This window comes from Leucoraja erinacea, chromosome 23, assembly GCF_028641065.1.
Source record: "Leucoraja erinacea ecotype New England chromosome 23, Leri_hhj_1, whole genome shotgun sequence".
NCBI lineage: Eukaryota > Metazoa > Chordata > Chondrichthyes > Rajiformes > Rajidae > Leucoraja > Leucoraja erinaceus.
Genome location: NC_073399.1, coordinates 14,725,790 through 14,750,080, shown reverse-complemented (window position 1 = coordinate 14,750,080; position 24,291 = coordinate 14,725,790). Strand labels below are relative to the sequence as shown.

The 24,291-nt window shown below is 43.5% G+C and overlaps 1 protein-coding gene and 1 long non-coding RNA gene across 4 annotated transcripts in view; one reads left to right on the top strand and one right to left on the bottom strand.

Annotated features, from left to right (window-relative positions):
* The window catches only part of LOC129708260 (zinc transporter ZIP11-like), a 515,212-nt gene that overhangs the window by 221,679 nt on the left and 269,242 nt on the right, over positions 1 to 24,291 (top strand). The window lies entirely within an intron of this gene.
* The window catches only part of LOC129708262 (uncharacterized), a 40,224-nt gene continuing 31,606 nt past the window's right edge, over positions 15,674 to 24,291 (bottom strand). The window contains exon 3 of the long non-coding RNA XR_008725315.1: positions 15,674 to 19,178. This is a non-coding gene — a long non-coding RNA (uncharacterized LOC129708262). The remainder of the gene's footprint in view (positions 19,179 to 24,291) is intronic.

Sequence of the window (24,291 nt, the reverse complement as noted above, 5' to 3'; positions counted from 1 at the left end):
AATAATTCTAATGTGTGTGTGTGTGTGTGTGTGTGTGTGTGGTGGTGGTGGGGGGGGGGGGGGGGGTTTGTGGCTCAATAATAAAGATCTTTAAAGATTGGCTTCACCAGACACCAAATTGTTCTGTCCAATGCTTCTCTCTCTCTCTCTCTCTCTGCACCTTGTGCCACTTTGTTGCACAACTTTGTTACATGGCTGTGTTTTGCTCTGGAACTCCGCAAGGTAATTTTGCGCTGTCTGAATGACTTAAACTTGGCATCAACTGTGTGGAAACATTTCGAAACAGCAGTTCAAAATCCTAATGTTTACGGCAAAGATCCTAGAGGAGCTGCTCTAATATCTTTGGTTCACGATAGCTTTCTGCTGCATCTTATTTCTGTCGAGGTCATTATTTGTACCGGGGCATGAAGAGTTCAGAGGCAGTTCATATCCAACTTAGTTGAACGGTCTGACTTAAGAATTCTGTCGGAAGGAGGTTTCCAACCTGAAACGCCACCCATCCCTTTTCCCCAGTGATGCCGCCTGACCCGCTGAGTTACTCCAGCACTTTGTGTCCATCTTCGGTGTAAGCCAGCATTTGCAGTTCCTTCCTATGCATTCTGACTAGATTACCCAGTGCACGCAGACCTTCAGAAGTCAAAGAACAGAGAAATGCCTGGAGTGAAGATCTCATTTCAGAAGCCGAGATTTGGCAGCTTTACTTTTGGAGATTTAGAAACATAGAAACATAGAAATTAGGTGCAGGAGTAGGCCATTCGGCCCTTCGAGCCTGCACCGCCATTCAATATGATCATGGCTGATCATCCAACTCAGTATCCCGTACCTGCCTTCTCTCCATACCCCCTGATCCCCTTAGCCACAAGGGCCACATCTAACTCCCTCTTAAATATAGCCAATGAACTGGCCTCAACTACCCTCTGTGGCAGAGAGTTCCAGAGATTCACCACTCTCTGTGTGAAAAAAGTTCTTCTCATCTCGGTTTTAAAGGATTTCCCCCTTATCCTTAAGCTGTGACCCCTTGTCCTGGACTTCCCTAACATCGGGAACAATCTTCCTGCATCTAACCTGTCCAACCCCTTAAGAATTTTGTAAGTTTCTATAAGATCCCCTCTCAATCTCCTAAATTCTAGAGAGTATAAACCAAGTCTATCCAGTCTTTCTTCATAAGACAGTCCTGACATCCCAGGAATCAGTCTGGTGAACCGTCTCTGCACTCCCTCTATGGCAATAATGTCCTTCCTCATTTAGCTTAATTTAGCTTCCTTCTTCAACTTGTTTTTAGAATGTTGTTGGTGTTGTCTTCCCACTCCAGCTTGCCTCCAATGCCTGCTCCATATCTGTCACTTATTCTTGGGGAAGGATGTGTAATTTTCATCAAAAATTTACAGATTCTGTGTCTTTAAAAGTGAATTAAAAATGAGAGCAAATTGTGCTCTTAAATTGATAGCCCAGGATCAGAGGGGCTTTTGAATAAAGTGCCTTCTGGCAATTTCTGGATTTGTGCTAAGTTTCAGATTAAAAAAATAAGCCTCGTACTGCTTAGAAGTGGGGAAAGAATTTTACTGAGAATGTTGGCACTGTAAGTAAAATCATATCTTTATTATTGGCCTTCTTCAGTGAAGTCTGAGGGATTTATAACCGAGGTACAGTGAAAAGCTTCCTGTTGCGTACTAACCAGTCAGTGGAAGGCCAGTACATGCTTACAATTGAGCCATCCATAGTGTACAAATACATGATACATGGAATAACATTTAGTGCAAGATAAAATCCAGTAAAGTCCAATTAATGATAGTATGAAGGTTTTAAATGAGGTAAATGGTAGCTCAGGACCATGGATGGCTCAGTTGCCTGATAACAGCTGGGAACAAACTGTCTCTGAAACTGGAGGCATCCGTTTTTATGCCTCTTGTCTGATGGGAGAGGGGAGAAAAGGGAGTGATTGGGGTGAAACCCATTCTTGATTGTGCTGGTGGCCTTTCCGAGGCATCATGAAGTGCAGATGGACTCAACGGAAGGGAGGTTGGCTTGTGTGATGGCCTGGGCTGCAGCTACAATTCTCTGCAATTTCGTACGGTCTTGAATGGAGTTGTCCCCAAACTAGGCTGTAATGTCTGAAAAATTATCACGTCCGAAATATTAATTCTGTTTCCCTCTGCATAGATGCTGCTCGAGTTACTGAGGAGAACAGGCAGGGTGAATGCTCACAGTAATTTTCCTGGGGTTATGGAAGCAAAGGCAAGCAGGCATAGACTTAAAGTGAGAGTGCAAAGATTAAATAAGAACTTGAGGAGCATTTTTTTCACACAAAACATGTATGTATCGAATAAAATGCCAGAGAAAGTTGTTCAGAAAGATTTGTTGGGATATGAGCCAAATGCAGGCAAATGGGACCAGTGCAGATGGACATATTGGTTGACATGGATGATGTGGATTGAAGGTAGACACAAAATGCTGGAGTAACTCAGCGGGACAGGCAGCATCTCTGGAGAGAAGGAATACGTGACGTTTCGGGTCGAGACCCTTCTTCAGACTGATGTTAGGGGAGTGAGAGGGACATAGATAAGGAAGTGTACGGTGTGAAGACAGGACAAAGGGAATGCGGATCAAGGACAATGTAGAATAGATCACTGTTAGCTGGGAGAAGGTAACAACAAAGCAAACAGATAAAATGTAGTTGGAGACAGTAAGACTGGTCGGAGAACTGGGAAGGGGGAGGGGATGAAGAGAGGGGGAAAGCAAGGGTTACTTGAAGTTAGAGAAATCAATGTTCATACCGCTGGGGTGTAAGCTGCCCAAGCAAAATATGAGGTGCTGTTTCTCCACTTTGCGCTGGGCCCCACTCTGACAATGGAGGAGGCTCAGGACCGAAAGGTCAGTGTGGGAATGGAAGGGGGAGTTAAAGTGGATTTGGATCGAAGGTCCTATTTCCGTGCTACATGACAATGAGTCTAAAAAGGGTATGAATTTTAGATACCCTTAGCAGCCTCATATGTATCTTTCCCTGGGCGCTACTTATTGTACTTGATTGATTGATTAATTGAAAGATACAGCATTGAAACAGGCCACCGGCCCATTGAGTCCACATTGACCACTGATCACCCTTTCACATTAGTTCTGTGTTAACCCCGTTCTCATCCAGGATGCTATACACAAGGGTCAATGTACAGCAGCCAACTAACCCACAAACCCGCATGTCTTTGGGACGTGTGAGGAAACTGGTGCATCCGGAGGAAACCGACACAATTACAGGGAGAACATGCAAACTCTGCACAGACAGCAGCAAAAATCAGGATTCAACTTGGGTCTCTGGTGTTGTGTGGCAGCAGCACTACCAGCTGCCCCGCTGTGAATCTATTTAAGCATGGTATTATCTGATTTGATTGAATAGCATGCAAAACGAGCTTTTCACTGTACCTCGATACACGTGAAAATAATCAAGATAAACCAACACCTAAGGTTTGGAGCAGTGTCTCTCATCGGCGGGAAGATGTTGCATAGAACAGTGTCACTGTAGCCAATGTGTCTCGTGAAATGCAATGCAAAATGAATGTCAATTGAAGCTCGTGTACTTTAGAAAACACTCTTCATCAGTGAAGTAATTGTGAGTGTTAACACACATCTTTGGTGACAGTCAGCTATTTCATGGTAGAGGATTAGTGGGCGGCACGGTGGCGCAGTGGTAGAGCTGCTGCTTTACAGTGCCAGAAACCCCAGTTCAATCCTGACTAAGGTGCTGTCTTTATGGAGTTTGTACGTTCTCCCTGTGAGCGCGTGGGTTTTCTCCGGGTGCTCCAGTGTCCTCCCACACTCCAAAGACGTACAGGTTTGTAGGTTAATTGGCTTCTGTAAATTGTCCCTAGTGTGTAGGATAGTCCAGTGTATGCTGTGATTGCTTGTCGACGCAGACTTGGTGGGTCGAAGGGCCCGTTTGGGCACTGCATTTCTAAAGTAATGTCTAAAGAATGAGGGACAATGGATGTATTAATCAAATTGAAGGGAAGGAATAATTTATTTCTCTTTGAACATTGGTGACATTTTTCTTGTTAAGAATGGCTGTTTTAGAGCCAGACTGTTGTAGAAACACCATCATTCATTAACATTATGTTGTTAATAATATTATTGTCCCTTCCCTGCCCTCTTGCTCTATTTCTGCATCTCGATTGCAATTCGTGTTGGTTGGGCTTGTTTAAAAATTAAGCCCTTGGGAAGGATATTTTGCATCAGCAGTGTGTTAAGATTGGAAACTTGGGCCAGAAATAACAGTATGGTTAAAATATGAAAGTCAAATTTATTCTTGTAATTTATCTATTCATATCAGAACAGAATGACATTTAACGTGTGAATTTTTTGTCATGACCATCAAATTGCACCCCCATGTTGCAAGTGAAGGATTGATGGTTTCCTGCAGTCAGTTTATGTTCTAGTATGCATAAATAATTGTGAGGAAGCACGATTTATTGCTATTCAGTTTATTACCCATTATTGACACGGCAAGGTTTAACAATGTTTCCCTGGGCTTGCTTCTGTCGACTTTCGGAATCAAGGACAATTCATCAATTGGTATAAATGTCATTCTGTGGGTCGAAGGAAGGCGGGTGGGGGGGGGGGGGGGGGGGGGAGATGTGGGGGGGGGGGGGGGGGGGGGAGGAAGATAGGGTGGGGGGTATTGTAGTTACTAAATTGGAGAATTCCATGTTCATATCATTGGATTGCAAGCTACCCAAGTGGAATATGAGGTGCTGTTCCTTCAGTTTGCGTGTGGCCTCACTCAGGCAGTGGAGGAGACCCAGGATAGAAGGATCAGTATGGGAATGGGAAGAGGAGCTACAGTGGTCAGCAACCAGGAGATCCAGTAGGTCTTGGCGGACTGAGCACAAGTTATCGGTGAACTGATTCCTTAAGACATAGGTCCATTAAGTACATTTACTTGGGTTTATTGGAGCAGCTGGTGTGTTGACTTTGTATTGAAGGTTGAGATCACAGTTTTCTTAATTGCAAAATTAAAAAATGCCAGATATGAAGCACTATTTCATTTTATCACAATATTCAATATCATTATGCGTTTGCCAGTCACAGGATGTAGAACTGTAGGCTTACGAATAGCTCAGAAATAATGTAAATGACGTGCCAAGAATGTGACAAGCACCAACTTAGTACAGAAAGACCAGCTATTGGGAATGAGATCAGGCAATACTGAAGTCTAATTTTGACAAAATTACGTTCAAGTAAAGTAGAGAGGGCAATTGAAAAGCTAGTTGCTCCTGCACCTAGCGTCTATTGTCTATTGCTGATGGTTTACACACATTATTCTTTCTGTGGGTCGTTTCTGGTATTTCAACAAATGTTTCAGTGAATGGCTTTGTGTTGCAGGTTTATAATTGTGTGGTTGATATGGTCATACTAACTGGGATTAGTTTGTGAGTGTTTTAATTTTAATAATATTTCAAGCTTGATATTAAATTGTTGCTTTTTATTAGAACAACTGTCAGTAGTTGGTACCAATCAGATTTTCGGATGTATTATTTAGCATCCCTTTGGCTACTTAATTCTCCAACCTTGTACCTCCAAATAGTCATGTAAGGGTTCTTGTCTATGTGATATTTCAGTTATACTTCATTCCTTTTTTTTGTTGAGTTTAGAGAGACAGCACGGAAACAGGCCCTTCGATACACTAAGAATGTATCGCACTAGATACAATTTACTTTTGTACCATGTCAATTAAATTACAAACCTGTATGTCTTTGGGAGTGTGGGATGAAACTCAAGATCTCAGAGAAACCTTATGCGGTCAAGGGGGTAATGTACAAACCCTGTACAGACAGCAAGTGTAGTCAGGATCGAACCCGGGTCCCCGGCACAGTAAGGCAGCAACTCTACCGCTGTGCCATCTTGCTGCCCTTTTCACAGTCTGAAAACTTCATTTGTATAAGGTAGTTAACTTACAATTATATGGTAGACTTGCTAGAATTATTCACAATTGAGCAGTTCAGTATGTTCTTCAAACAGCCGGTCTGTGATTACAGCTGGGTTTTACATGCCAGTTCCTCCAGAAAAGCTGAAGTGTGCACAGCTGCTCCTGCTATTTAATCTTATTTATTTTAATTATGCTTTTATTTCATTAACAGCTCATAGAGCAAATGATGTTGCTGGAAGGATGTGTCTCTGTTGCGATGAACAGATTAAAACCAAACTTCATCTCTGCTGACTTGTCTCTCACAGGGACTATGTTGACATCATGATCAATTCACAAATTTAATAGCTTCTTAAAATGGATGTCGCTTTAACCTAGGGAATTTGTATGTAGCCGTAACATTAGATTCTGTGCTCTATTTCAGAGCTGTCAAGGGTTATGGGGAGAAGGCAGGAGAATGGGGTTGAGAGGGAAAGGTAGATTAGCCATGATTGAATGGCGGAGTAGACTTGATGTGCCGAATGGCCTAATTCTGCCCTATGGACATGAACTATTTTCTTTGTCTTTTTACAGTACCTGACGTACCCATGCATGGTATCATATCATGTACAGATTATTTAGCTGGATAGCACATAAAAAAAACTAATACCAATGCCTTATTCTCAATTAAATCTATTGTACAATTTATCATCTGACTCTCAAATGCAGCTTAATTTTTCAACCTTGCTGTCCCTGTCATTTTTCAGGTGTACTCCAATGTATATCACATTCTTGTATACCACACTGTTTACCACATTCTTGTATACCGCAATATGTACCACATACATGTATACAATACTGTATACCCCAATGGAGACCACATTATTGTATTCTACACTGGAATGCCATATTTAAATGGTGTGGCTCTTTGTTGGAATATTCACAACCTCCTATTTGACAGCCATATTGCTTTTATGTTGCCTCCAGAATTCAGTTCCATTGACTTCAGTGCAACTGATGCAGAGAATTTTCTTTACAGGCTCTTCAGCTTTGACTAGTTGACCACCTCCTACAGGCTCCTGGAATGTAAAATTACTGTACCATTACTTTACCATTTCCCCCAGCTTCTTCTATTAGATGTAATGTCGTAGCATTTGGCATTGCCATTCCCCTGCTCAAAGGAGGTGGCTGTCTGACGAGCTTTTTGTGTCCACATGTTTCCTCTAGTGGGAGAGTCTAGGACTAGAGGTCACAGCCTCAGAATTAAAGGATGTTCCTTTAGGAAGGAGATGAGGAGGAATTTCTTCAGTCAGATGGTGGTGAATCTGTGGAATTTTTTACCATAGAAGGCTGTGGAGGCCAAGTCAATGGATATTCTTAAGGCAGAGACAGATAGATTCTTGATTGGTGCGGTTGTCAGGGGTTATGGGGAGAAGGCAGGAGAATTGGGTTAGGAGGGAGAGATCGATCAGCCATGATTGAATGGCGGAGTAGATTTGATGGGCTGAATAACCTAATTCTGCTCTATTCACATGTGCATAGCAAGCTTTCATTGCACATTCCCATAATGGACGTGTTCCTTTGTTAATCCTGGCTAAATTGGATCAGTCAGGTCATTAAAATTAAGTAAAGGTTTGTGTGTTGCTAGGCCATATTGGTCAAGTTAAATGTGACTTTTGCAGAATTGGGACCAAAGATCTTATAGCAGAGCAAGATGGATTACTCTCACGCAAACGTGAGGTACGCTCATGGGCGGATTCATGGGTGATTATAGGACACATTTTAGCAAGCTGACTCCGCCATCTTGTTCCGCCATCTTGTTCCGCTTTCTTGCTCCCGCCTTCTTGCTTCCGGCCAAAGATTGGATCCGCAGCGGGGAGAAGGAGTGCGGGGCCCGGGGCAGCGGGGAGAAGGAGTGCGGGGCAGCGGGGAGAGAGAGTGCGGGGCCCGGGGCAGCGGGGAGAAGGGCCGGGGCAGCGGGGGAGAGAGAGTGCGGGGTCCGGGGCAGCGGGGAGAGAGAGTGCGGGGCCCGGGGCAGCGGGGAGAAGGAGTGCGGGGCAGCGGGGAGAGAGAGTGTGGGGTCCGGGGCAGCGGGGAGAAGGAGTGCGGGGGCAGGGGCAGCGGGGAGAAGGAGTGCGGGGCAGCGGGGGAGAAGGAGTGCGGGGCCCGGGGCAGCGGGGAGAGAGAGTGCCCCAAGACAATGTTTCTTATTTACAATGTTTCTTATTTAATGTCCCTTGTCTAGTCTGAAATAAAGTTCATTATTGGATTAGAAGAAATATAATTGTGTGTGTTATATACATTTATATAATTTTCATGTATGTGTGTTTATAAACATTTTATTCCTTAACAAGAATCAACAGAATTATGAACTAACAGAATTATGAATCTAACCCTATATCACGCACAAAAAGTCCCCCCCTGTCAATCACCCTGCGAGTCGGGTAGGTTCCGGTTGCTACAAAATCAACTCAAACACTGTTTGTGAGCCATTTAAAAAGAAATGATTTAAAAAACATTAAAAAAGACAATTACCAGAGTCAAATTTTATTCTTGACAAGAAGTTTGAACTGACAGATTTATGAATCTGACCCACACAAACTGTTGCCCCGCAACATTGATTACAGTGCGAGTCGGGTCGGGTTAGGTATGCTCAGGTTGCTAAAATGGGCGTGGAAAATGCCCATGATCCCCTCCATAGCGTACTACACGTCAGTCCATTGCATTTAGCAGGAGTAGCCTATCTTGCTCTGCTATAAGATCTTTGATTGGGACCAGCTGCTGAATGGTGCCAGTTTGGCTGTGGCCTAGATAAGAGCTGCAGGGAAAGAATGGGACATCTGTAGATTCTTACAATAAGGTGTAAATTGCATGGAACTGATTGGCTCAATACAAACCAGATATACATATTGTAAATAACGTTGCAAGCCCTTATTTGGATAGTTGTTGATTGGTTGTAATGTTGGGCTTTGTCTGGGTTGTCTGAATCCCAGGGCACATGATGCATAATTCATCCCTGTTAACTTCCATTTCAAAGCTTCGTCAGATGCATTGTATTAGTTACTTTGTTATTGGTTTAGGGAACTATCTATCATGTACTGTGTTAATCGATATGTGTCATTGGACTGTATAGAGACCACCCCCATGTGGTTTGGCCCCTCAAGGTTTGGGGACCTATAAAAGGTAGCTCCTACAAGGTCCTGTGTCGATCTTCTGGAAGAACGCTTGGGACTGCGTGACCTTTTGTAGTGTCTCTGCTTGCACAAGGCTAGAAGGGCTTGGGCAAGCAGATACAAGGATCGAACCCGCGGTGGTTAGGTATTGTGTAGGGGAATTGTGTTGTGTTATCCAAAATAAAGTTTAGTTGCTCACGTGCTTGATTCAGTATTTTATTGACTGAAACTAGACTGGGGGGAGCTTACAACATGCTATTTACACCTTCTCTTCTATGTATCTCAGCAAAGCACCATCTTGTAAAGGTACACAAAATTGCTGGAGAAACTCAGCGGGTGCAGCAGCATCTATGGAGCGAAGGAAATAGGCGACGTTTCGGGCCGAAACCCTTCTTCAGACTGATGGGGGGTGGGAGGGGAGAAGGAAGGAAAAAAGGGGAGGAGGAGGAGCCCGAGGGCCGGGGGGATGGGAGGAGACAGCTCGAGGGTTAAGGAAGGAGAGGAGACAGCAAGGGCTAGCAAAATTGGGAGAATTCAACATTCATGCCATCAGGATGCAAGCTGCTCAGGCGGAATATGAGGTGCTGTTCCTCCAATTTCCGGTGTTGCTCACTCTGGCAATGGAGGAGACCCAGGACAGAGAGATCGGATTGGGAATGGGAGGGGGAGTTGAAGTGCTGAGCCACCGGGAGTTCAGGTAGGTTATTGCGGACTGAGCGGAGGTGTTCGGCGAAACGATCGCCCAACCGCCGCTTAGTCTCCCCCGATGTAAATCAGCTGACATCTAGAGCAGCGGATGCAGTAGATGAGGTTGGAGGAGATACAGGTGAACCTTTGTCGCACCTGGAACGACTGCTTGGGACCTTGAATGGAGTCGAGGGGGGAGGTGAAGGGACTGGTGTTGCATTTCTTGCGGTTGCAACGGAAAGTGCCCGGGGAGGGGGTGGTACGGGAGGGAAGGGAAGAATTGACAAGGGAGTTGCGGAGGGAGCGGTCTTTGCGGAAGGCAGACATGGGGGGGGTGATGGAAAGATGTGGCGAGTGGTGTGGTCACGTTGGAGGTGGCGGAAATGGCGGAGGATTATGTGTTGTATTTGCCGGCTGGTGGGGTGAAAGGTGAGGACCAGGGGGACTCTGCCCTTGTTGCGAGTGCGGGGATGGGGAGAGAGAGCAGTGTTGCGGGGTATGGATGAGACCCTGGTGCGAGCCTCATCTATGGTGGCGGAGGGGAATCCCCGTTCCCTGAAGAATGAGGACATTTCCGATGCCCTGGTATGGAATGTCTCATCCTGGGAACAGATGCGGCGTAGGCAGAGGAATTGGCAGTAGGAGATGGTGTCTTTACAGGGGGCAGGGTGGGAAGACATGTAATCCAGATAGCCATGTGAGTCAGTTGGTTTGTAGTGTACGTGTAGGTGCAGGAGGTGGCCCCAAAGCAGTCGTCAATGTAATGGAGGTAGAGGTCGGGGATGGGCCCTGGTATGTATTGAACAAGGATTGTTCAACGTACCCGACAAAGAGGCAGGCGTAGCTGGGGCCCATGCGTGTGCCCATAGCTGGTAAAGGTATTTCACTGACTGGAAAATTTGTAAATATTTTTCCATATTTCCAGAAATAATATAGTGATTTATTTTAAAGATAGGTGATGTCTGAAGAAACGTCATGACCTGAAACATCACCTATCCATTTTCAGAGATGCTGCTTGACCCGTTAAGTTGCTCCAGCATTTTGTGTCTATCTTTGGTATTATGTAGCATCTGCAGTTCATTTTTATTGCATAGTCATTTATTTTACCGAGCAGTTCAAAATCTTGGTTGATGGTTTTTGGAAAGTGGCATTTGATGACTGTCCTCAAGGTCGTAAGACGCAAGAGAACAAGGGCTCATGAAATATTATCAAAGCAGCGTGCCTGTCCTAGTCATCTTTTGCTTATGTCCCTGATCATTTTTCATCATCTTCCTCCTAAATCAGCTGAACTTAAAATGCCATTTTCTTGGGCGACACACAGAGGTGACAGGCGCTGTAAGGCAGCAACTCTACCACTGCGCAACCGTGGCTGCCCTGTTCTATGTTATCCCACGTTGTCATCCACTCCCTACACTCTCGGGGGTAATTTACAGAGGCCAATTAAGTTACAAAACCCTCACATCTTTGGGATGTGGGAGGAAACCGGAGCACCCGGAGGAAGCTCCTGCAGTCATAGGGTGAACGTGCAAACTCCACACAGATGGAGCCCAAGGTCGGGATTGAACCTAGGTCTCCTGGGCCGCAGCTCTACCAGCTGTATCATGGCACTACCCTGGGTCTGATGGGTTTTTGATAGCTGCTGTTCATAACCATGTAACTTAATTTGTGTGTGTCCGAAAATCCCTTTAACCTTTGAGTGCATTTTAGGTTTCAGAGCCATGGGGTCATTCAGGTCCAGTTGACTTCTGAGTACGTCATAATTTCCCTCAGAAAACTATTCAGAATGCCGTATGAAACTATAAGCTGCGACTGGCCAGATTTAAGTGTTGCCTTTCTTCCTTAACATATAACAAATAGACCCTTTTGGAGAATGCAATTAATGGATGTCCTCTATAAATGTCCTTTGATTGAAGCCTTTGATGAATTGGATAACAATATAAGTTCTGCTTCCATCACTGTGCACTGTGAGGAAGATCATTTATATTCATCCAAGATAGACACAAAAAGCAGGAGTAACTCAGAGGGTCAGGCAGCATCTCCAGAGAAAAGGAGTTGGTGATGTTTCGGGTCAAGACCCTTCTCTGCATAGATGCAGCTTGACCTGTTGAATTATTACAGCTTTTTGTGTTTATCTTCGGTTTAAACCAGCATCTGCATTTTCGTCCTACACATTTATATTCACCACACTGATTTCAGGTCCAGTATATTTAACTTCCGACATTAATTTACCGACCGAAAATAATAAATCACTTTAATCCTCTCTTTTCCTTGGAAAATTGTGTTAACGGTGTAATTTCTACATATTCAGCAACGTAAGGATTACGATTTGCTGCCTCATCAATATGATGTATAATTATCATGAACCATCCAGGCCAATTCCCAGAGTTCCCAGGTGGGTCACTGCAGCCCAATTAAAAATTAAAGTTTATATCCTGAGATTGCACCAAATCATAATCGAATTGAGTTCATCGACTTTTATTACCGGCCTACTGCTTTAGCACTGAGTCTCTTGCAAGATATGTAACGAACAACATTTTCTGTTTATTTCCTGCTGACATCCACTGCAAAATCAACAAGCAGTAAAAGACCGACAAACGTTGGGAGTGATGGCTCTCCACAAATCCCCACTGGCTGCTTTCTGGCAAATCGATTTTATCTTTTTTTTTAACTCATAATGTTTGTGATTCTAAACATCCTTCAGGCATTTAGTCCAGTAAATGACCAGCCTTGACCGAATGTGTTTGCAAAACCTCTCCCGACAAGTCAATGGATTCTTTGAGCATTTGGAATCTTGCAACTGTAAAAAGATTATAGCTTTCTTAAGTTGATATCCCTTACTTTCACCAAATTTAGAGCGCCATAAATTCCTGCACCTTTCATCAATGGCAAGGATATGCATTGTTTTCCTGTTGAATCAATAATAACCATTTAAATGGCCCCTACTGTTTATTTCCCCTCTGAATATATTTATTTTCCAAGTTTCCCACTGAGTTCAGGCATTGTGATTAATATGTTTGTTTGTGGCTTTCTCTTTTGTAATTTCCGCTTCACATTTATGTTTCCCAGTGGTCCTATTTGCAAAATTCATTTGAAATTATATATATTTTTAATTCCCTTTGTGTCAATGAGGTATTTGCTTCCTTGGAGTTTAATTTGCTGTATGTTTTTTTTTGCATTCGCTCCATTCTGTTTGATTTCTTCCTCCGCATTGTCGCTTAAAGTCCACACACGTCTCAGCTAACCTGTCTACAGCAGAGGAGCAGTCGGGTGATGTGTGGGCGATGAATTGTATCCTGGCGTGAAGATTTACAATTTTTCCATTCCATTAAATACCCAAGAGTAAAGCAGGGAATGTGCAGTAAAATAACTCCTAAAATAACACCAGTTAAGATTCAGACCAAGAAGTTTATTTTCTTTCAATTGCCCACCAGTAGAGCCAATGATAACACACTGCTGAAATTTATTTGCCCTTGGCTCCGAAAAGCTTGTCACATTTCACTGAATGGTGGAATGATTGTTGCAATTGTGGAAACAAATTACAACAATGTTTTAACTTTTTTGACCAAGAATGTGCGTTAAGAAATGCTGCCATTTGTTGCCAAAAATGAACTGCTGGAGGAGAGGGCGGCACGGTGGCGCCAGGGGTAGAGTTACTGCTTCACAGCGTTGCAGCGCCAGAGACCCGGGTTCGATCCCGACAACGAGTGCTGTCTGTACAGAGTTAGTACTTTCTTCCCGTGACCGCGTGGGTTTTCTCCGAGACCTTCGGTTTCCTCCCACTTTCCAAAGACGTACAGGTTTGCAGGTTAATTGCCTTGGTATAAATGTAAATTGTCCCGAGTGTTTGTAGGGCCGCGTTAGTGTGCGGGGATTGCTGGTCGGTATGGACTCGGTGGGCCGAAGGGCCTGTTTCCGTGCTGCATCTTTAAACTGAACTAAACTAAACCAAACTTAACTCAGTGGGTCAAGCAGCATCCGTGGAGGCAAAATCAACGCTTTGGGTCAAAACCCTAATCAGGATCTGATGCATTTATGAATTTCAAGACTGAATCTGTACTTTTATTCGAATGAGAAATATATTTTTCCTATACTTCTTTTGTGGGATCTAAGTGATGCTGACAAGGATGTAGCCATTGTAAATGTCACTAAATGTCAGTGAGAGGCTGATATTCTTTCTTGTCGGAAATAGCAGTTACCTGGCACGTGTGACAAACTTGTAACATCAACATAAATCCAAATGTTGTCTAAGATGTTGCACATGGGCTTGAAATGTCCTGTTCCTATCTATTCTGCAAATTTTCATCTGCATTTGCCAGTTAGAAGCCAAACAAGTTTGATTATTTTGGACATCTTTTAGGAACAACAGATACCCAAGAAACTGCAGATGCTGGAGTCCTGAGCAAAAAAATAAAGTGCTGGAAGAACTCAGCGGGTCAGGCAGCGCCTGTTGAGGGATTGGACAGCTCAGTTTCACCAACACTTTGTTCCAGGAACAATGCTTTTGCGGGCACAAATTCCTGAGTAATTTCTAGAGATTGTCAGCTAGACTTATATCTTTCTCAGATATTGAATATGCTCAGGAACCAGTAGGCTCAGTATATCAGTCGAAGGAAAATCTTCACCAGAACGCATTCTTCAGCAGTTGTCCACCTTCAGCTTTTCTGCAACATTTGCTGCGGAACTGTCAATTCAGTAACCACCAACAAAATGGGATTTAAGACAAGATCAATAAAGGCAATAAAGTCAACTCTTTACACAATTCTTTTTCATAAGGTGGGGGAAAGAGGCCATTTGATCCAATGAGTGAGTCTATGCTTGCTCTAAGAGTACTCATCATCAAATTCTCTTACGTGTTTCTGTTTAACCTGTTCTCCCTCACATGCTCACCATCTTCCTTCTGGCTAATCTGCCACCCATCTATATTAGGGGCAGTTTACACAAGCTAATTGACCCAGGTAACACAGTGGTGCAGCGGTGGAGCAGCTACCTTACCGGAGACTCGGGTTTGATCCCGATTACAGGTGCTGTCTGTGGAGTTTACACGTTCTCCATGTGATCATGTGAGTTTTCTGCAGGTGCTCTGGTTTCCTCCCGCATTCCAAAGACGTGATTTGTTGGTTAATTGGCTTCTGTAAATTGTCCCCGGTGTGTAGGATAGATCAAGTGTACGGATGATCATTGATCGGCACGGACTCGCTGGGCCAAAGGGCCTGTTTTCACACTGTATCTCTAAACTAAAGTAAAACTAAACTAAACACACCTTTGGAATATAGGAAGAAACGAGACCACCTCTTAGAAATCCAAATTGTCACGAGGGGAACACACAAACTATACACTGACTATGCATCTGAGGTCAAGATCCAAGCTGTGCCATTGAGCTGCAGGGCAGCAGCACTAACTGCTGCACCACCATTTAGTGCACATGATAGCGTTTCACTACAGGAAAGCAACATTTGCATTTTCCTTCACTCTTCCATGCACGCATCATCTTTTGGACTATCCTAGAGGAAAATTGAATCAAAAGCATTGAAATAGATCTGAGTTCAAATGCAGACGATAGACACAAAATGCTGGAGGAGTTCAGCGGGTGCTGTCTGTACGGAGTTTGTACCTTCTCCCCATGACACGCGTGGGTTTTTTACTGGTGCTCCTGTTTCCTCCCACACTCCAAAGCCGCACAGGTTTTTGGGCTAATTGGCTTCGGTAAAATTGGAAATTGTCCCAGGTGTGTGCAGGATAGTGTTAGTGCGCGGGGACCGCTGGCCTGCGCAAGCTCGGGGGTTGATTGGCCTGTTTCCGCGCTGGATCTCTAATAAAGATACATATATGCCGATGGCTGATGCTGAACCTTTACAAAACATCCTTGCATTGATTACGTGATAGTGAAATGAAATCTGACTGCAGTGGTCGCTGAGCCTGGGACGCTAATTAAAGATGCAGGAAATTGAACAGACCCTTGTGTAATTTAAAAAATGTATTGTTCAAAAAGAATCATTAAACATTTTATGTCTTGTGAGTCAATTGCAGCTGGAATTACAAAATCATTTTATTTATTACGAGCGCTAAGATGACTTGCGTATAATAGTATGTCAAGAAAGACAAATTACTTGAAAATCGGATCAATCCAACTCATCTGTCTTTTGCCTCGAGCAACACAAAATAAGTAATTAAGATGTAAACAGACAATTGTTCTGGGAAAAGATTGGCCGTACAAAGTATAAAAAGATTTGGAAACGTTTTTATTTCAATTGTTGAAACTCCAGGCCTCTTGATATTGTTGCACAACCATGTAGCCTTAATCATTGAAGGGGTCTCAGAATAGACAGTAGACAATAGGTGCAGGAGTAGGCCATTCGGCCCTTCGAGCCAGCACCGCCATTCAATGTGATCATGGCTGATCATCCCCAATCAGTACCCCGTTCCTGCCTTTTCCCCATATCCCCTGACTCCGCTATCTTTAAGAGCCCTATCCAGCTCTCTCTTGAAAGCAACCGGAGAACCTGCCTCCACCGCCCTCTGAGGCAGAGAATTCCACAGACTCACAACTCTCTGTGAGATAAAGTGTTCCCTTGTCTCTGTTCTAAATGGCTTACCCCTTATTCTTAAACTGTGGCCCCTGGTCCTGGACTCCCCCAGCATCGGGAACATGTTTCCTGCCTCCAGCGTGTCCAAACCCTTAACAATCTTATGTGTTTCAATAAGATGCCCTCTCATCCTTCTAAACTCTAGAGTGTACAAGCCCAGCTGCTTCATTCTCTCAGCATATGACAGTCCCGCCATCCCAGGAATTAACCTTGTAAACCTACGCTGCACTCCCTCAATGGCAAGAATGTCCTTCCTCAAATTAGGGGACCAAAACTGCACACAATACTTCAGGTTTGGTCTCACTAGGGCTGTGTACAACTTAGAATGAATGGAGCTTCACAAATTTAACATCTAATGTGGGGGTTGCAAATTCCATAAGTAGTGCAACAAGGCACCATTTTACTGCGTTTGCAATTGATGTTGTTTGTGAACTGTATATGCAATGTCTCTTTAAAACCGTGCCGATCTGGGGTCTAAAATATCTGTGGCTCTGCCACTGTAACTGATCCTAGACCACAATAGAACCGCTATGACAGTGCCACCCAATGAGAAAAATCAAGCAGTTTGTCATTATGATCTTTGTTGTAAACATCTTGGTCGAAAATAACTCAAATGTAAAGGCATGAAATTAGGATGGTTAAAGCAGATTGATTATTAATTTTCCAAGACAAATTGGATGCATGCCGAAAAAATTAAACAGCTTGGCCAAAAGCAATACAGTGAGATTACTGATGAGTTATAGTCCACAGAGGTATTATGGATCAAAGAGTTGCTGCCTCACAGCACCAGAGACCCGAGCTTGATCCTCTACGTGTGCTGTCTGGACAGAGTTTGTACGTTCTCCCTGTTGGTTTTCTCCGGGTGCTTCAGTTTCCTCCCGCATTCCAAAGACGTGCAGGTTTGTTATTTAATTGGATTCTGTACATTGCCCCTCGTGTGTGGGATGCGAAGGTGTGATAACATAGAACTAGTGTTTGGATGCTCGATGGTCGGCATGGAATCTGGGGGCCGAAGGGCCTATTTTCACGCTGTGTCTCTAAACTGTAAACTCAATTCCATGGTCTTTAATGTTACAAGATTCTGTGGTTAGTTCATTAATTCATCGACATAATTGGATTATCCTGTAAACCCTGATGCTGGGATGAGTTTGAATGTGTGAAATAGTATACATGGAAGAGAAAGGAAATCACTCGTTGGTAGTTTTTCCAGACTAACAATAATAATTGGGGATTTTCCGTACTAACAAGTGCCATCCCCAAATCCCACGGTCACCCATAAATACACATATAACACTGCTTCCTGCACCAGTCATTTCTCACGTGGTTTCAAACATAACCGAATTAGAAGGCCAAGATTATTTTATTGTCATATGTCCCAAACAGAACAATGAAATTCTTACTTGCAGCAGCACAACAAAATAATATGAACATGGTACTCTGTAAACAGAGAGTCATAGAGTCTGACAGTGCAGAAACAGGCCCTTCGGCTCAACTTTCCCACATTGACCAACATGTCCCATCTACACTAGTCCTCCCTGCCTGCGTTTAGGCCATATCCCTCTAAACCTATCCTATCCATGTACCCCTCTAATTTTTTCTGAAATTATGCAATAGTACCTGCCTCAACTATCTCTACCAGCAGCTCGTTCCATACACCCACCGTCCTTTGTGTGAAAACGTTCCCCCTCAGGTTCCTATTACATTTCCCCCCCTCACCCTAAGCCTTTGTCTTCTGGTTCTCAATTCCCCTACTCTTGGCAAGAGACTCTGTGTGTCCATCCGATCTATTCATCTCATAGTAATGACATAGCAATGATACTATAGTCGTAGTGAAGTAATGATTTTGACGTTGTGGAGTGCTATGAATTGAATGGAGTCTATCCAAAGTCATTTTATCTTTGCTGCAAGTAAAAATTGTTCTGGTTCGAGCCATATGACAATAAAATACTCTTGACTCTTTAAGCCATTACTGGGCTGGATTGAAATCAGGATCTGAATAAAGAGCACACATTCTTCCCAGCTTGAGGGCACAATGTTTCAAACACACATAAAGCAATCTTAAGTTACATGTTTGGGTTGCACATTTATTTCTCATTTTGCTTTTTAAATTAAATAGCAGAGCTGTTTAACAAGTGAAAATTGTTAAACCCCCTGTTTTACACTGTGCCACATCAACATGTAGATTCAACAAGTGACTGAACACCAATAATATAGCATATGTTTAAAGCACACAGTTTTGAATGAAAAAAAAAACTTTTTATTTCATTCATCTTGGAATATTTGCAAATAGTTTAACCTATCAGTCTGTTTAGTTTCCAGAGGGAGAGTTCTGGATAAATATGTCCTGAACTCAGTATGAATGGACGTTAATTGGACTGATCATGTTAGTTTACGATCATGACCTTACATTTCGTCTAGAGGCAAAATTCTCTTCTGCACCCACACATCACAAATTCAAATTGTTTGTAAAGCTTGATTTTTTTTTTGATTTAATGCATACTTGCTTAATGGAATCCAAGTGCAGAATCACGAGATGGTCTCTCAGGACATCAGTCTTTATCTGCCTTGGCCTCAAGAGACTTCACTACAAATTGGAACTAGTATATCACCCAGCATGTTGGAGAAACTATACTCTTAATATCGAGAGGAAAGCTCTTTAATGCAACTGACTGTGAAATTCATGTTGAAGATAGACACAAAAAGCTGGAGTAACAGTGGGTCAGATGAAGTAGCATCTCTGGAGAAAAGGAACAGGCGCCGTATCGGATCGAGACCCTTCTTCAGACTGATCGCCAGGGGAGAGGGGAATAGTGGTATCATGTTGTCTGATTGAAAAATGTGAATCTGAAAGTGGAGAAAAATGTTATGAAATTAAAAGTCAAAGCTGCTCAGTACTTTAATATTTTAATAGCAGTGGTTGATGGCTGCCATGATAACACATTTGTCCGATGATCTGCAGGTACATATTTTGGTTAAAGTATATAGAGTGGCCCAGATCATTAGGCTCAGAAAAATCCTTCCTTAGTGAATCCTGACCCAAAATGTCGCCCAGCCTTTTCCTCCACAGATGCTTAGGAAGGAACTGCAGATGCTGGTTAACACCGAAGATAGACACACAATGCTTAGGGTAACTTAGCGGGTCTGGCATTGGAAGGGTCATGGTCTGGAGACAAGGAATAGTTGACAAAAGGCATGAAAAGAACAAATCAAAGCCAGACAGACAATCAAAGAAAATTGGAACCCACAATGGTCCATTGTTGGATGTGCAGAAGGTGATAACGAGTAGATACCGGAACAGTATCTTCCCAGCTCTAATCAGTTCAGTTTAGTTTATTGTCACGTGCACCGAGGTACAGTGAAAAGCTTTTTGTTGCGTGCTAACCAGTCAGCAGAAAGACAATACATGATCACAATCGATCCATTTACAGTGTATAGATAGATGATAGGGGAATAACATTTAGCACGACGTAAAGCCAGCAAAGTCCGATCAAGGATAGTCCAAGGGTCCTCAAAGGTAGTTAGTAGTTCAGCACAGCTCCGCACTACCCATCAGCAACTGAACCATCCTTCCAACGACTAGAGAGCAGTCCTGAACATCATTGAAGACCCTCGAACTATCTTTGATCAGACTTTACTCGCTTATCTTGCAATAAACGTTATTCACATTATTCCCTTCATCCTGTATCCTATACTGTATACTGATCGCAAACATGTATTGTCTTTCTGCTGACTGGTTAGCATGCAACAAAAGTGTTTCACTGTACCTCGGTACACCTGACAATAAACAAAACTCAAACAAAACCTGTAGTCACACTATTTATATCCACATACAAAGATTTAATGTTTCTGCATTCTCCACTATTATTCATCACTGTTAAACCCAGCAAACTTCCTAATTAAGCTCAAGGCCAGCATTAGCTTCATGTCACAAATACACTGCAGGTTCATTTCAGTTCAGAATAGGAAATTGGGATTTCTCTGATGGTGGTGACTTTGCATTATTTAAAGATAATGCCCTCTGCTAAGTGAAGTGTGTCCTTGCTACTTTGTTTGTCTTGGCTCCTAATACTTTTATTTGCTTCAATTAAGTCTCCTTCTGTTTGATTGATTGAAAGATGCAGCATGGAAATGGGCTCTTCGGCCCACCAGTTCTATGTTATCCCACTTTCGCACCCACTCCCGACACATGAGCAATTAATAGACGCCAAATGGGATGTGGATGGAAACCAGAGCGCCTGGAGGAAACCCATGTAGTCACGGGGAGAACGTGCAAACTCCACACAGCTAACATCCGAGGTCAGGATCAAACCCGTGTCTCTGGTGCTGTGAGGTAGTCCATCGTGCCGTACTATACAGTGCTGTGCTGAATTGTCTCATGACTTTGAATCTATAAGTAAAGTTCAAGTTTTGAAGTATATTAATGTTCCTTTATAATGACTGAGTCCACATCCTAGAATCCTCTAGATGCAGTGTTACTGTGGGAGTAAGTTCTCTGCAGTCGTTCAAGAAAACAACCAGCATCTCTGGGGCAATTGAGAGTGACAGTAAATGATGTGCAAGGCCTGAGAAAGTAATAACGAAAGAGAGAAAGAAAGAAAATATTGCCCCAAAGGTACAATTCCAATCAATTCCTACCTGAACTGAATGAAACATATTATCGCCATGCAAATGCTTTCGCAGGGCTCACTACCATTCTGACAACTGGTAATTTGAGTTCTCAGTGCATAGTACAAAGCCTCTGTGGCTGGAACCCTGGGGTGCGAGCTTCCTTGCTTTATTTCTGGCTTATTAAACCTGTCATATTCACTCAGTATTATATTGTTCCTCCACTGTATTTTGCCAGCGTTTCTTTATTGATCGTCCTGCTGTGCCCTTGCAGCGGTTTGCAGACATTCACCTTCCCGTCTTATCGGTTACGTCTGGATGGTCACTTGCTTGAACTCGAGAGCCTTGATTGACTAACAAACTGGCAGGGGAGAAATGGGCAGGGGAGCAATGAGAATTAACGGGAGTCGGACAAAAAACAGTCGGAATAGAAATTGCAAAACTCCTTTCTAAGATGATGGTCTAAGAAGGACACGCATTAGATAAGGTCCCACACAGGGGATTAGTGGGAAAAATTAGGGAACATGGTATTGGGGGTGTAGTGCTGACATGGATAGAAAATTTGTTGGCAGACAGGAAACAGAGAGTGCGGATTAACGGGTCCCTTTCAGAATGGCAGGCAGTGACTAGTGGGATACCGCAAGGCTCGGTGCCGGGACCGCAGCTATTTACAATATACATCCATGATTTGGATGAAGGGATTCAAAGTAACATTAGCAAATTTGCAGATGACACAAAGCTGGGTGGCAGTGTGAACTGTGAGGAGGATGCTATGAGCATCCAGGGTGACTTGGACAGCTTGGGGGAGTGGGCAGATACATGGCAGATGACGTTTAATGTGGATAAATGTGAGGTTATCCACTTTGGTAGCAAAAACAGGAAGGCAGATTCCTATCCAAATGGCGTCAAGTTGGGAAAAGGGAAGGTACAACAGGATCTGGGGGTCGTTGTTCATCAGTCTATGAAAGTAAGCATGCAGGTACAGCAGGCAGTGAAGAAATTGATTGGCATGTTAGTTTTTATAACAGGAGTGGAGTATAGGAGCAAAGAGGTCCTTCTGCAGTTGTACAGAGCCTTAGTGAGACCACACCTGGAGTATTGTGTGCCGTTTTGGTCCCCTAATTTGCGGAAGGACATTCTTGCTATTGAGGGAGTGCAGCGTAGGTTTACAAGGTTAATTCCTGGGATGGCGGGACTGTCATAGGCTGAGAGAATGAAGCAGCTAGGCTTGTACACCATGTAGTTTAGAAGAATGAGAAGGGATCTTATTGAAACATATAAGATTGTTAAGGGTTTGGACACGCTGGAGGCAGGAAACATGTTCCCGATGTTGCGGGAGTCCAGAACCAGAATGGGGTAAGCCATTTAGAACGGAGACGAGGAAACACCTTTTCTCACAGAGAGTTGTGAGTGTGTGGAATTCTCTGCCTCAGGCAGAGTGGAGGCAGGTTCTCTGGTTGCTTTCAAGGGAGAGCTGGATGAGGCTCTTAAAGATTGCGGAGTCAGGGGATATGGGGAAAAGGCAGGAACGGGGTACTGATTGGGGACGATCAGCCATGATCACATTGAATGGCGGTGCTGGCTCGAAGGGCCGAATGGCCTACTCCTGCACCTATTGTCTACTGTCTATTCTGAGACCCCTTCAATGATTAAGGCTACATGGTTGTGCAACAATACCAAGAGGCCTGGAGTTTCAACAATTGAAATAAAAACGTTTCCAAATCTTTTATACTTTGTACGGCCAATCTTTTCCCAGAACAATTGTCTGTTTACATCTTAATTACTTATTTTGTGTTGCTCGAGGCAAAAGACAGATGAGTTGGATTGATCCGATTTTCAAGTAATTTGTCTTTCTTGACATACTATTATACGCAAGTCATCTTAGCGCTCGTAATAAATAAACTGATTTTGTAATTCCAGCTGCAATTGACTCACAAGACATAAAATGTTTAATGATTATTTTTGAACAATACATTTTTAAAATTACACAAGGGTCTGTTCAATTTCCTGCATCTTTAATTAACGTCCCAGGCTCAGCGACCACTGCAGTCAGCAGTCAGATTTCATTTCACTATCATGTAATCAATGCAAGGATGTTTTGTAAAGGTTCTGTTTCAGCATCAACCATCGGCATATATGTATCTTTAGTTTAGAGATCCAGCGCGGAAACAGGCCAATCGACCCCCGAGCTTGCGCGGACCAGCGGGCCCCGCGCACTAACACCATCCTGCACACACAAGGCAGGAACGGGGTACTGATTGGGGATGATCAGCCATGATCACATTGAATGGCGGTGCTGTCTCGAAGGGCTGAATGGCCTACTCTTGCACCTATTGTCTATTGTCTAAAGTGCTGGAGTAACTCAGCAGGTCAGGCAGCATTCATGGGGAACATGGATAGGTGACCTGTCGGGTCGTGACCCTTCTTCAGACTGTTTCTACATCTAAATAAATATATTTTAGTGTTCATATCAAGGCCAGAATTTTCATTATTTTTCACCCACTTATCTGTTTGACTTTTAGTGTTTGTAGCATTAATCCAGTGGAGTGTTAACCAATTGTACAAGCTAGTGAAAGAAGATGGAGGGTAGTTATTCAAAAGACCTAACTTAATGAACATGAAGTGGTGGAGAAACTCAGTGGGTCAGGCAGCATCTCTAGAAGACATGGATAGGTGACGTTTTGGGTCGGGACCCTTCTGCAGACAGATTGATGACTGATCACTGCGCTTCAATGTCTGAAGATGGGTCCCGACCCAAAGCATCACCTATCCATGTCTTAAATGGATGCTGAGAGATGCTGCCTGACCTGCTAGGTTGTTCCAACACTTTCTATTTTTAATTTGTAAAGCAGCCTCAGCAGTTTGTTTTGTCCTGACCTAACTTCACCTTTTCTTCAATAGCCTTTGTCTTCGTCCTGTTGTAAGTTGCCAGTGCCATCTGTGGAAGATCGTTTTCCTTGTGCACCAATGTTGGTGAGTCTGAAGGACTGACTGATCGCAGTTAAACTTTGGACTAAGACATGACGAGAATTTCCTGTCTTGCCTGAAGGAACGCATTTGTTCTGCATCCCTCTATATCACTGTCCATATCTCTTGTTTCCCTTTCCCCTGACTCTCAGAAGAAGGGTCTTAACCCAAAACGTCACCTATTCCTTTTCTCCAGAGATACTCCTGACCTGCTGAGTTACTCCACCTTTTTGTGTCTAATGCCTGGTGGAATAGTCCAAGCAGCCATGAGTTCCAGTGGTAGAGCATGGAGCATCTCAACCCACTGTGGTGTCAGCTCTAACCTCAGCCATCACTGTTATTCCTAGGTACACAAAAAAGCTGGAGATACTCAGCGGGTGCAGCA